Source organism: Trachypithecus francoisi, unplaced genomic scaffold, assembly GCF_009764315.1.
Source record: "Trachypithecus francoisi isolate TF-2019V2 unplaced genomic scaffold, Tfra_2.0 Lachesis_group1, whole genome shotgun sequence".
Classification (NCBI taxonomy): Eukaryota; Metazoa; Chordata; class Mammalia; order Primates; family Cercopithecidae; genus Trachypithecus; species Trachypithecus francoisi.
In genome coordinates, this window is record NW_022681454.1 from 172,069,429 (window position 1) to 172,081,579 (window position 12,151).

Below are 12,151 nucleotides of genomic sequence, written 5' to 3' on the forward strand. Positions count from 1 at the left end.
AATAGTGCACAATGTGCTATACCAATTGATTGAGCCGGAAGAAATGAATATACATGAAGTGCAACTTGATTCATCCATTACCTTTCAAAGTAATGCAAGACTAAATCATATTTACTCTATGGCATCATTCTGCATCTAAGAATCATAAAAGAAAACATAAGTACGTTAAAAATTTTAACGGAACATAATTATTGAATGGCAACAAAAAAATAGTACAGTGCAATAATGAGGTATAACCTCTCCTCAAAGGGTTTTAAATCTATAAAGATGTACTTATGGTTTATTTTATTTTATTTTTAAATATTTTTCCTTTTTTTAGCTATTTCTTTTTTTAATTTTCCTTTATTATATTTTCAGTTCTGGTGTACACGTGCAGAACATGCAGATTTGTTACACAGGTATACACGTGCAATGGTGGTTTGCTGCCCCCATCAACCCATCATCTACATTAGGTATTTCTCCTAATGCTATCCCTCCCCTATCCCCCAAACCCCCAACAGGCCCCCGTGTGTGATATTTCTCTCCCTGTGTCCATGTGTTCTCATTGTTCAACTCCCACTTAGGAGTGAGAACATGCAGTGTTTGGTTTTCTGTTCCTGTGTTAGTTTGCTGAGAATGATGGTGTCCAGCGTCATCCATGTCCCTGCATAGGACACGAACTCACCATTTTTTAGGGCTGCATAGGATTCCATGGTGTATATGGGCCGCATTTTCTTTATCTGGTCTATCATTGATGGGCATTTGGGTTGGTTTCAAGTTTTTACTATTGTGAATAGTGCTAGTGCTGCAATAAACATACGTGGGCATGTGTCTTTATAGTAGAATAATTTATAATCCTTTGGGTGTATACCCAGTAATGGGATGGCTGGGTCAAATGGTATTCCTAGTTTTAGATCCTTGAGGAATCACCACACTCTCTTCCACAATGGTTGAACTAATTTACACTTCCACCAACAATGTGAAATGTTCCTATCTTTCCACATCCTCTCCAGCATCCATTGTTTCCTGACTTTTTAATGATCGCCATTCTAACTGGCGTGAGATGGTATCTCATTGTGGTTTTGATTTGTGTTTCTCTAACGACTAGTGATGATGAGCTTTTTTTCATGTTTGTTGGCTGCATAAATGTCTTCTTTTAAGAAGTGTCTGTTCATATCCTTCACCCACTTTGGATGGAGTTGTCTTTTTCTTGTAAATTTGTTTAAGTTCTTTGTAGATTCTGGATATTAGCCCTTCGTCAGATGGATAGGTTGCAAAAATTTTCTCCCATTCTGTAGGTTGTCTGTTCACTCTGATGATAGTCTTTTTTTTTCTTTTTTTTCTTTTTGCTGTGCAGAAACTCGTTAGTTTAATTAGATCCCATTTGTCAATTTTGGCTTTTGTTGCCATTGTTTTTGGTGTTTTAATCATGAAGTCTTTACCCATGCCTATGTCCTGAATCGTATTGCCTAGGTTTTCTTGCGGGGTTTTTTTATGGTTTTAGGTCTTATGTTTAAGCCTTTAATCCATCTTGGGTTAATTTTTGTATAAGGTATAAGGAAGGGGTCCAGTTTCAGTTTTCTGCGTATGGCTAGGCAGTTTTCCCAACATCATTTATTAAATAGGGAATGCTTTCCCCATTGCTTGTTTTTGTCAGATTTGTCAAAGAACAGATGGTTGTAGATGTGTATCATTATTTCTGAGGCCTCTGTTCTGTTCCATTGGTCTATATATCTGTTTTGGTACTAGTACCATGCTGTTTTGGTTACTGTAGCCTTGTAGTATACTTTGAAGTCAGGGAGTGTGATGCCTCCAGCTTTATTCTTTTGCTTAGCATTGTCATGGCTATGCAGGCTCTTTTTTGGTTCCATATGAAATTTAAAGCAGTTTTTTTCCAATTCTGTGAAGAAAGTCAATGGTAGCTTGATGTGGATAGCACTGAAACTATAAATTACTTAGGGCGTATGGCCATTTTCATGATATTGATTCTTCCTATCCATGAACATGAAATGATTTTCCATTTGTTTTTGTCCTCTCTCATTTCCTTGAGCAGTGGTTTATAGTTCTTCTTGAAGAGGTTTATTTTTAAAGTTTACATTTTTAGTGAAGTAGTGAATTATACTATCCATAATTTTCTACAAACATTATTCAAAAATGACAGACAATTTGTGAATTTAAAAATCTACTTGATAATCATATCCTCTTGTCTACTCAATTTTCATTGGAAAACCAGTCTTTGTAATAGCATGTTTTATTTCTTAATTAAATGTATGTGTTTAAATGCACATACATGATACATATGTGTGTAATATATATACTATATACATACTACATTTTTTAACGAAGATAGCCAATACTTCTCTAATGAAACTTGTTTTGCTCAGTGAATTTTTTTTTTTTTCAGTGCACTGTGAAGTCCATATACTAACTCTGAGTCGAAGAAATGGGGAGTGAAAAGGGATTCTTAATAATTACTTACAGTTTTGAAACGTTGGACATTTCTGATTTCTGTTTGACCCTGTCATAAGCAAAAAGACCTAGAACAAGTTAATTGAAAAGCAAATCTGTCTATATTGCTAGGTCAGTCTATTATTAACATGTTATTGGGAAATTTTATTTTAGAGTGTGTGGCAGCTAGATTTCTAAGATGATTCATCACCTTGCTGCATAATCCTTTGTCAAATGTAAGCAGGACCTGGGAATGTAATAGATATCAGTCTTATGATTATATTACATTACATGTAAAAAGGTATTTTATAGATGTAATAGAGTTCTCTAGTTGGTTGGCTTTGTATTATTAATCAAAAGAGAGATTTTCCTGAGAAGAACTGACCTAATCTGGTGGTGAGTCTTTAAAAGGACTCAAGGTAGGAGACAAACTCAAAGTAAAAGACATACTTCTCCTACCCTCCAACAAACAAACAAGTATGTTGTGACCTGCCTCTGGAGGAGGCCATGTAACAAGAAGCCAAGGGTGCCCCCTAGGTGCTGATAACAGTCTCTGGACAACACCCAGCAAGAAAATGGTACTTCTTTTCTACAGAGGCACAAAACTGAATTCTGATAACCATTAATTTTGGGAGAAGACTCCGAACCTCAGATGAGATGACAGCTGTCACTGACATCTTGATATCAGCCTAGTGAGAACCTAAGCAGGTGACTCAGTTAACATGTACCCAGATTCTAGATCCACAGAATTGGTGAGATAATAAATTTATGTTGTTTAAATTTGTAGTAATTTGTTATATAGCAATAGAAAATTAATATAGGATATAAAGAGAAGGAATATAGGGATTTAGAGAAATATTAGGGAGACTGGTAACACAAAAAAAAAGCAAGGAAAAAACAGAAAAAAGTTGAAGCATAAGGTATCTGTATTCATTTATCTACCATTTGTGCTTTGTTTCCAAGCCATAAGTCCTTCGTTTAGTCATTGTCCACTAACTACCTGTATTACGAAGTTTTTAAGTCAAAGATTAATATTGTATATTTATATTGGTATCATATCTATTTGGGTTGTAAGATTATTTTTATATGCACTAACACATCTTTGTTGTTTTCCATCTATATCTTTATTTTATGTATATGCCTAATACAGAAAGAATGAGCTAAATTTGGAATATTATTCATGATATAAATGGATTTGAATTTTTTGTTATTATATGGCCATAAGTGCAATTATATAATAATATCTATATATTGGTCAAAATATGACAGATTAAAATTTTAAGCATCTATCAGCTTCAAGATCTTAAAATTTGTAAGTACTACTGAAATATGCCTGTCAAATAGAAACCATGAATATATAAAGTAAACTGTTTAAGATTTCAGGGTACACCCAGTGTTGAGTTCATTGACAGTTGAGTTATGCATTTATATTTTCACCATTCAAGTATTAAGGGAATCATAACTTTACAGAAACAGGAAATTACCTGTAAAGGTCAGTTTTACTTGTCAACTTGTTATTGTATACTTCCCCTGTTATTCAACGAAACACTAAGGTAGGCACAGCTGTTAAGGTATTTTGTAGATGTGATTAAAGTTCATAATTAGTTGACTTTTAGTAAGGGAGCTTATCCTCAATGTTCTGAGTGGCCTGATCAGGTTATAAAGCTTTATTAAGAGGAGAACTGCAAGAGCAATTCTTGTGTACTGCAGCTTCAGTTCTTGCCTAAGGGTTCCAGGCTACCCTTTCTGATGGTCTGCCCTATAAATTTCAGATTTGCTTAGCTGGGCCTCACAATTTTATAAGCCACAACCTTATGATAAATCTTTTGATGTGTGTGTGTGTGTGTGTATATATATATATTACTGATACATATATATCACTCAGTTTTTCTGGTGGAAGTCTGATACCTCTTTTCTTTGCAAATTTATAGTAATCGCAAAGGAAACTTTCACAGATATAAAATCATTAGGTAAATACTTTTTATGTTGTAAACATCATCAAAGTCACGACATTTAAAAAAACCAACCAAACAAAAAATCCTAGCAGACAAACACATCTACCATAGAGCAATGGAAAATTAGCAACCCCAGCATTTTAATCTGGATTTTCTGAAGAAATAAATTAAGATGATAGCCACATGTTTTCATAAAAAAATCTTTCAAAGTAAGTTGTACTTACTACTCTGTGTGTATATGATTATTGTTGAATTGATACTCAGTTTGGATTATGCATATATCTAATGCACATGTATGGCATTATGCAAAATAATGTTAAATGCTAAGAGGAATACGAGGGGTTTCTGAGATAGCAGGTACTTTCTTATGAGGGCAAGCTTTAAATGGCATTGAGGTCATTATCACTAGGGATTCAATCATTTCCAACAGTCTGTTCAATAGGGAGGATTATGGGCTGACATCTCATTACTGAAGTAGTGAAACATGAATAATTTGTCCTACATTGATAGTCAGGAGATACTGAAACCCATATAGTTATGAGGTCATAGCTGTAAAGAATAAACTAAAATTATTACAAAATAATAATAATGGGAAGAAATACTGATGAAAACTCTGATTGTATATACAGCCCATGTAATTTACATATATTCATTGTCATTTGTTAAGTGGATATGGTTATCAGACGTCTATCTTGTTTAAATAAAATTGTGTTTTTAAAAAATTCTACTGCTGAAATTTTCAAATTTCTGATGAAATTAAGTGGCAGAGAAGTAATATAAATGAGAGAAAAAAGCTCAAGATCTACGAGTTAGTGGAGTAATCATTCTTGGGACTGAAAACAGGTACATTCTTCTCTCTTTGACTTTTTTAAATATAATATAATATGAAATAATAAAAATGCAGAGTAATTGTATGTTTGGTGAACAGAGTAAATTTGAACACAGTATCGGAAGTGTGGCAAAGTGAGAATGTTCTGCTTATTTTGTAAATAATATTTATAAAGGAAATCTGGCTTTCCAGGCATATATGAAATTATTCATATTTAAAACAAAAACAACATAAAATCAGCTTAATAATGATTTTAGAGCAGTTGTTACAAAGAACCAGTGTTAAAATTTTATAACAAGTTTACTAGTAGACTATGTAAATATCTCTGTCCACATTTTTAAAGAGAGCAGAATAAAAATGAAGTAAGATTAGTATAAGCAACTGAAGGTATTCAGTGTTGCAGTGAAAATTAGCCTGCCACATAGAGCTGATTTTGATATTTCAACCAAACTCTATCACCGCCAGCAATATTGAAAATCTCATTTGTCCAAGAATTAAGGATAAATACTCTCTAATTCCATTAATAAACTTTGAGTTATTTGAAAATATGTTTTATTATTAAAAGAAAGCATTGGAAAATTACAGGCTATTCCTTTAATCTATCTTTTAAGAAAAAATACAATAATAAAGACTAACATGAAACAGAGACACTCACATGTTATGTAAAACCTCTAGGCCCATTTATCCAGCATTTGTAAATATCTTACTGACAGTGAAGGGCAACAACTATATTTAGTTGGTTTCCTTATAGATGGATGTCGACTTAGAGCAAAAATAGAACTTTAAAAAAATAGATCTTAAATGGCGTTACGTGTTTTTTACTGATAAAATAGAAGTACGGAAATATCACGTTTCTCTCAATGCTTTTGTAAGAAGTTTATATAATATTTTGCAATATTCTCTTAGAATTAAAATGATAATAGCAAATGGGTAACATAAAAATTGAGATGATAGAGCTAAAGTTAAGAATTTTTGGTATAGAAATTGTGAGAAATGTACATGCTATAAATATATATGTATTTATATGCTATAAATGCAAATATTTATATGCTATAACTCTACATATGTATTTATACACACATAAAATTAAGAGTATTGTAATTTCAAAAAGTGCTGATGAATTACCCTAGTTTTCACTTCCTCCAACTGTTTTTAGTTTTCTACTTTATAAGTCCTTTCATACAGTGTTTTATCTTGAAAACTTACCTGAAAATGAATAATTTCTCAAAAGATCACAATAAAGTCATATGGTTATTGAGTTCATGATTTTAAAATGCATTTATTTATTTTTATAGAAACCAAGGTTGTCGTCCTCCATGGCCTTTGGTGAACTTTGTGTGCTCCATCAGCCTGGGTGCACAGCATAAGCAAGAACAAAACTATTGTTTTAAGACCTGAGGTGGTTGGTGAAGGGCAAGGTCGTGTTTAAAGATGCATCAGAATTCAGACAAAGGAATAGTCCCTAATGTCATACTCAGATACCTTTTCAGTCACCTGAAGTACATGTGTCCTCATCCTCCTCAGAGCTGTACTGTTCTTGGCATCTTTCACAGTCGCTGCTCTGCTCACACTGGTGTATACACTTCCTGTGGTGGCTCCATCAGAAGCCAGTGAAGGGGTGATTCTATTGTATTTATTAGAGTATTACGTGAAGCCCTACGCCAATTTGGGCCACTCCTTGGGGGCCCCTTTCTGAGCACTGTCATGCACCAAAAGCACCAAGAAAACATTCTCAGAATCAAGGTGCAGGCCCTGTTGGGTGGAGATGCTCCCTGGTCAGCCTATTTGCTGTGACCACTCTGGCATATGCGGTGGACGACGCCTCTGCTTCCTCTCTAGTGGCCGCAGCTCTCTACCAAGCCCTCCACCAGATCTGCAGCTCTCTACCAAGTCCTCCGCTGGACCCCCTCAATTTCCAGCAATGAGTCCTAGGGTTGAGGATAGACTTGAGACACTGGGATCCAAGTTCTCAGGTGTGTGTTTTTTTCTAGGTGTATAACTTCATATTGACCATCTACAACTTGTGAATGTCTCCCATCACTTATAATAAAGCTCTTTGTTTGCTTTAAAAAAAAAAAAAAAGGTCCTTTTTTTGTGCCACGGAGGCCATGGAGATCTGGTGAACTTCGTGATTTCTTGGGACATCTGGAGTTTTCTGGTCAGCATCAGTTATGCTTGCTACTTGGTGCATCTGACTCTGATCATCCTCTACAACAAGCTTTGGGAAACACTTGCTCACTGCACTGATAAGATATTCTATCTTTTCTCTGGACACGGTCTGCTGACCTTCGTTATTTGGCTGTCCCTGATGCTGTTCACCCTGAGAACTGAAGCAGTTCCTGGTGGGCCATGAATGTTCTGGTTAAAAGCCAGAAGAATGGATGGGTCGTTGTTGGTGGTGACAAGCAAAGACCACGTGGCCTTGTTTAGGTAATGAATGCTTGTGTTCCTGAAAAAGGATATAAATCTGATTTTGTGAAAGTCTGATATATACAAGTTCTTTGTGTGTGATATTTAAAAGAGTTCTGAGTGCCTATGATACAAAATAATTCTATGATAATTTTTTAGCAGCACATGAATCAGCTTCTGTTGGAGCTGTTTAGCAAAATTTAAAAAAACCTAGATTTCTTTTTGGCTTGATCTGTATTTGATTTTTATATCAATGATCATAGGAAATGATCAAATGTAGTGAATTTAATGTGATTTGGGTTCTGAAGCTCACTTGGGTTATGACATTTGCATTTCTCTGTAAAATCACAGTAGGCAGTGTGCACTTTCCTACAACATAATTGTTCATATGTTATTATGGTATCTTTGTTGACTAACAACTTTATCTTAGAACCTCAGGGTGATAGGACCCACTAGCACACACCATTCATGGGCTTGTCCCTATAGGCCTTTCAAATATCACCTTTTCTTCAAGATGGTCCTTGTTTTGGACTAAGTTGTATTTCTGCCCCCAAAAAACCTATGTTGAAGTCCTAACCCCCAGTGCATCAGAATGTGGCTTATTTGGAGATGGGGTCTTTAGAAAGGTAATTCAGTCAAATGATGTCACTGGGGATGGAGACTGTAATCTAGTATGGCTGGTGTCCTTATAAAAAGAGGAAGTTTGGACACAGAGACAGGCAAGCACACAAGGAAGATGATGTGAAGACACATGGGGAAAAGACAGTTGTCTGCAAACCAAGGAATACCAAGGATTGCTGGCAAAGACCAGAAACTGAGGGAAACAAGGAAGGAGTCTCCCCTACAGCCATCCAAGAGAGCATGGCTCTTTAGGACGTCTCGATTTTGGACTTCTGGCCTCCAGAACTGTGAGACAATACATTTCTGTTATTTCAGGCCACCCAGTTTGTGGTGCTTTGTAACAGTGTCCCTAAAATGACAAGGAAGAAACCTCAGTGAGGGACTTTTAGCCCAATCCCTCAATTTCCAGCGATGTGGCCTAGGGGTGAGGATAAGCTTGCAAGGCCAAATAGAGACGCTGGGATTCGTGTTCAGAGGTGTCTGTTTTTTCTAGATGTATAACTTCACATTAACCGTCTACACTTAAGGATGTCTCCCATCACTGAAAATAAAACTCCTTGTTGGAGAAAGTAAGAAAGAAAGAAAGAGAGAGAGAGAGAAAGGCAGGCAGGCAGGCAGGCGAGGCAGGCAGGCGAGGGAGGCAGGCAGGCGAGGGAGGCAGGGAGGGAGGGAGGGAAAGAAAGAAAAAGAAAGAAAGAAAGAAAAAGAAAGAGAAAGAAAGAAAGAGAGAGAGAAAGGAAGGAAGGAAGGAAGAGAAAGAAAGAAAGGAAGGAAGGAAGGAAGGAAAGAAGGAAGGAAGAGAGAGAGAGAAGGAAGGAAGGAAGGAAGAAAGAAAAGAAACCGAAAGAAAATCTCCACTCATGCCTAAAAATACAAATGATTTATTGATTTACTTGCCCTTATTTCTTCCCACTTGATATTAAATCACAAATAAAAGCATGGTAATGTTGTTGCAGACCTATGTAAGGACATAATGTTTTAAATACTGACTGGAATGAATATATATTTTGACATCGATACCAGAGAAATGTTAGTATTTTGATTTTCAATAATTCAGATGTTAGGCTTTTAGAACTTTTAGATATACATTTCTTGGGTATGTTCAAAATTAATAAGGTCACATGGTTGCCATAAGAAAATCATAGCAAAAGTGATTTAAAATGTAGGAGCCACAATTGATTTAATTACACACCAAGAAATGAAGAACAAAAATGATATTCTCAATGTCTTAAACAAAAGTATAAATGCTTCTGATAGGAAAAGAAACCTAGGCCGGGCGCGGTGGCTCAAGCCTGTAATCCCAGCACTTTGGGAGACCGAGACGGGCGGATCACGAGGTCAGGAGATTGGGACTATCCTGGCTAATATGGTGAAACCCCGTCTCTACTAAAAAATACAAAAAGTTAGCCGGGCGTGGTGGCGGGCGCCTGTAGTCCCAGCTACTCGGGAGGCTGAGGCAGGAGAATGGCGGGAACCCGGGAGGCGGAGCTTGCAGTGAGCTGAGATCCGGCCACTGCACTCCAGCCTGGGCGACAGAGCGAGACTCCGTCTCAAAAAAAAAAAAAAGAAAACTTTTTATAGAGTTAAACCATCAACGAATTAAACAAGCGCATAACCTATCTTGGTTTGGACCTTCGGAGACTGGACGGATGCCCTGAAGTGTGATCTGAATTGATGGGGCAGAGACATTCTAAACACGTAGATAATTGGCCTCTCGTCTTCCAAAGTTCTCCAGTGCCATAGTCAGAGCTAGTGACCTTACAGAGTAGGGTGACTTCTCATTGCGATGGGTCATTTTAAAGCTGACATCAATCTTTAACCCATATGCAATTCTGTATTTAAAAAAAAAACAGCCCTGGTTACAGCACATTTAATAGTGATAATTCCCCAGTACATTAATTATTATCTGGTGTCTCTAAAATAAATCACTGTAAGGGACTCTAGCTTTGTTCTTACGATATTAAATGAATCAGAGAAGAAGATGTTATCATGATGGTTCAGAGACACTCCAAGTCCAGAAAGAGAGAAGTACTGGAGGGTTTTAAGGATTTAACAAATTGGTTGCTCAAAATCTTTGGAGGTAGAAAGGTTGTGCAGGAATCTAAGGGCAGAGAGAGACTGAAACTAATGAAAGAAGTGAACCATAAAAGTAAGTTTTTTCCTCCTAGGGTACTTCTCCAAAATGCAATTTTCTTAGCCCCATAGCTTCGGGTAATTTTGAGACTGATGGTCTGAAACCACATTTTGAGATACGTTCCTTTAAGAACTCTTTTTATTGTCTTTCAATCCAGCTTCCTCAAGATACGGTGGTCATGTATTTAAATTGGTGCTTAAGAATATATTCAGTTTTAGATTCATAGCTCCCCCAGCTGATTTTAAGATTTGATTTCTCCTTTTCATCTGGAAGGGCTTTTTAGTTTCACTGTAGTATACTTACTGCAGATGTCTTTTGATTTTTTTCAGTACTCAATTGCAGTATAATTGATGTGCAATAAATGGAACTTGGAAACATATGCTTATACCCGTGAAACTACTAAACACAGTATGACGCTTGAATAGAGACATCACCATCCAAAGATTCTCTGGCCCCTTTTTAGTCCCTACCACCTGCCCCACATGTGCCCAGACAGTTTCCGATCTTGTTATTGTTAGTTTTTATTTTCTAGAATTTCATATTAATGAAATCATACAAAATATACTCTTTTTATCTAACTTCTTTGGCTCAGTTTATTCTTTTATATTGCTGAGTAATATTGATTGTCGCTTCACTTATTGATGGACATTTGAATTGTTCCCAGTTTGGGATATTATAAATAAACCTTCAATGAATATGTGTGTACAGGTCTTTGGACAGACATGATTTCATATCAATTAGTCAAACATCTCAGGCAGAAAAAAATGGATCATTTGGCAGATGTATGTTTAACTTAGAAAAAACAAAAACAAAAAGTCCTGCCCAATGATTTTACATTTCTAGCAGCAATGCATGAGAGTTCCAATTCCTCTAGATCCTCACCAACACATGGTCAGTTTTTAAATTTAACACATTCTAATAGGCGAATAGAACTACTACTATTAGAACTACTATTAGTTCATTATTGCTTGCCTTTGTACTCATCAAATTTGTGGAAAAAGTTAACAGTTATTTTTATTTTTAAAATAGACTCCATGGTTCATTCCTTTTAGCTTTTCATTTTTCTCATTTTATTCTGCAGGGTTATGGACACATCTCCTGGATATGGAGCAGGAACCTTATATTAGAGGATTAAATCTGATTGCATGGAAAGCAAGTCAGGAACTAAATGGAAATTTTGTTTGTTTGTTGTTTGTTTGTTTGTTTTGAGACAGAGTTTCACTTTTGTTGCCTAGGCTGGAGTGCAATGGCAGGTTCTCACTCACTGCAACCTCCGCCTCTCAGATTCAAGCGATTTTCCTGCCTCAGCCTCGCGAGTAGCTGGGATTACAGCGGCATCCCAAAGTGCTGGGATTACAGGCATGAGCCACCATGCCCAGCTGGAAGCTAGGTCTTTAATGGTATTATTGAGTTACCTAACTTTCCTGTGTAACTTCTAGGAGGGGAAAAATACTTATAAACCACTATTGTAGATTTGTATGTTACCTAGAGAGGAATGGGTGAGAAAAAAAAAAAAAAGCCAAATGAAAAATATTCTTTATATGCCTGTGCTATAATTATACATGGAGGGGGGCTCTTGTTTTCTAGAGTTCAGTGGCCCAATCACAGCTCACTGCAGCCTCGAACTCCTGGGCTCAAGACATCCTTCTGCTCCAGCCACTCTAGTAGCTGGGACTACAGGAGCATGATACTATGACTAATTTTTTAATTTTTTGTAGAGGCGGAGTCTCGCTCTCTGTTTCCCAGGCTGGTCTTGAACTCCTGGGCTCAGGTGAT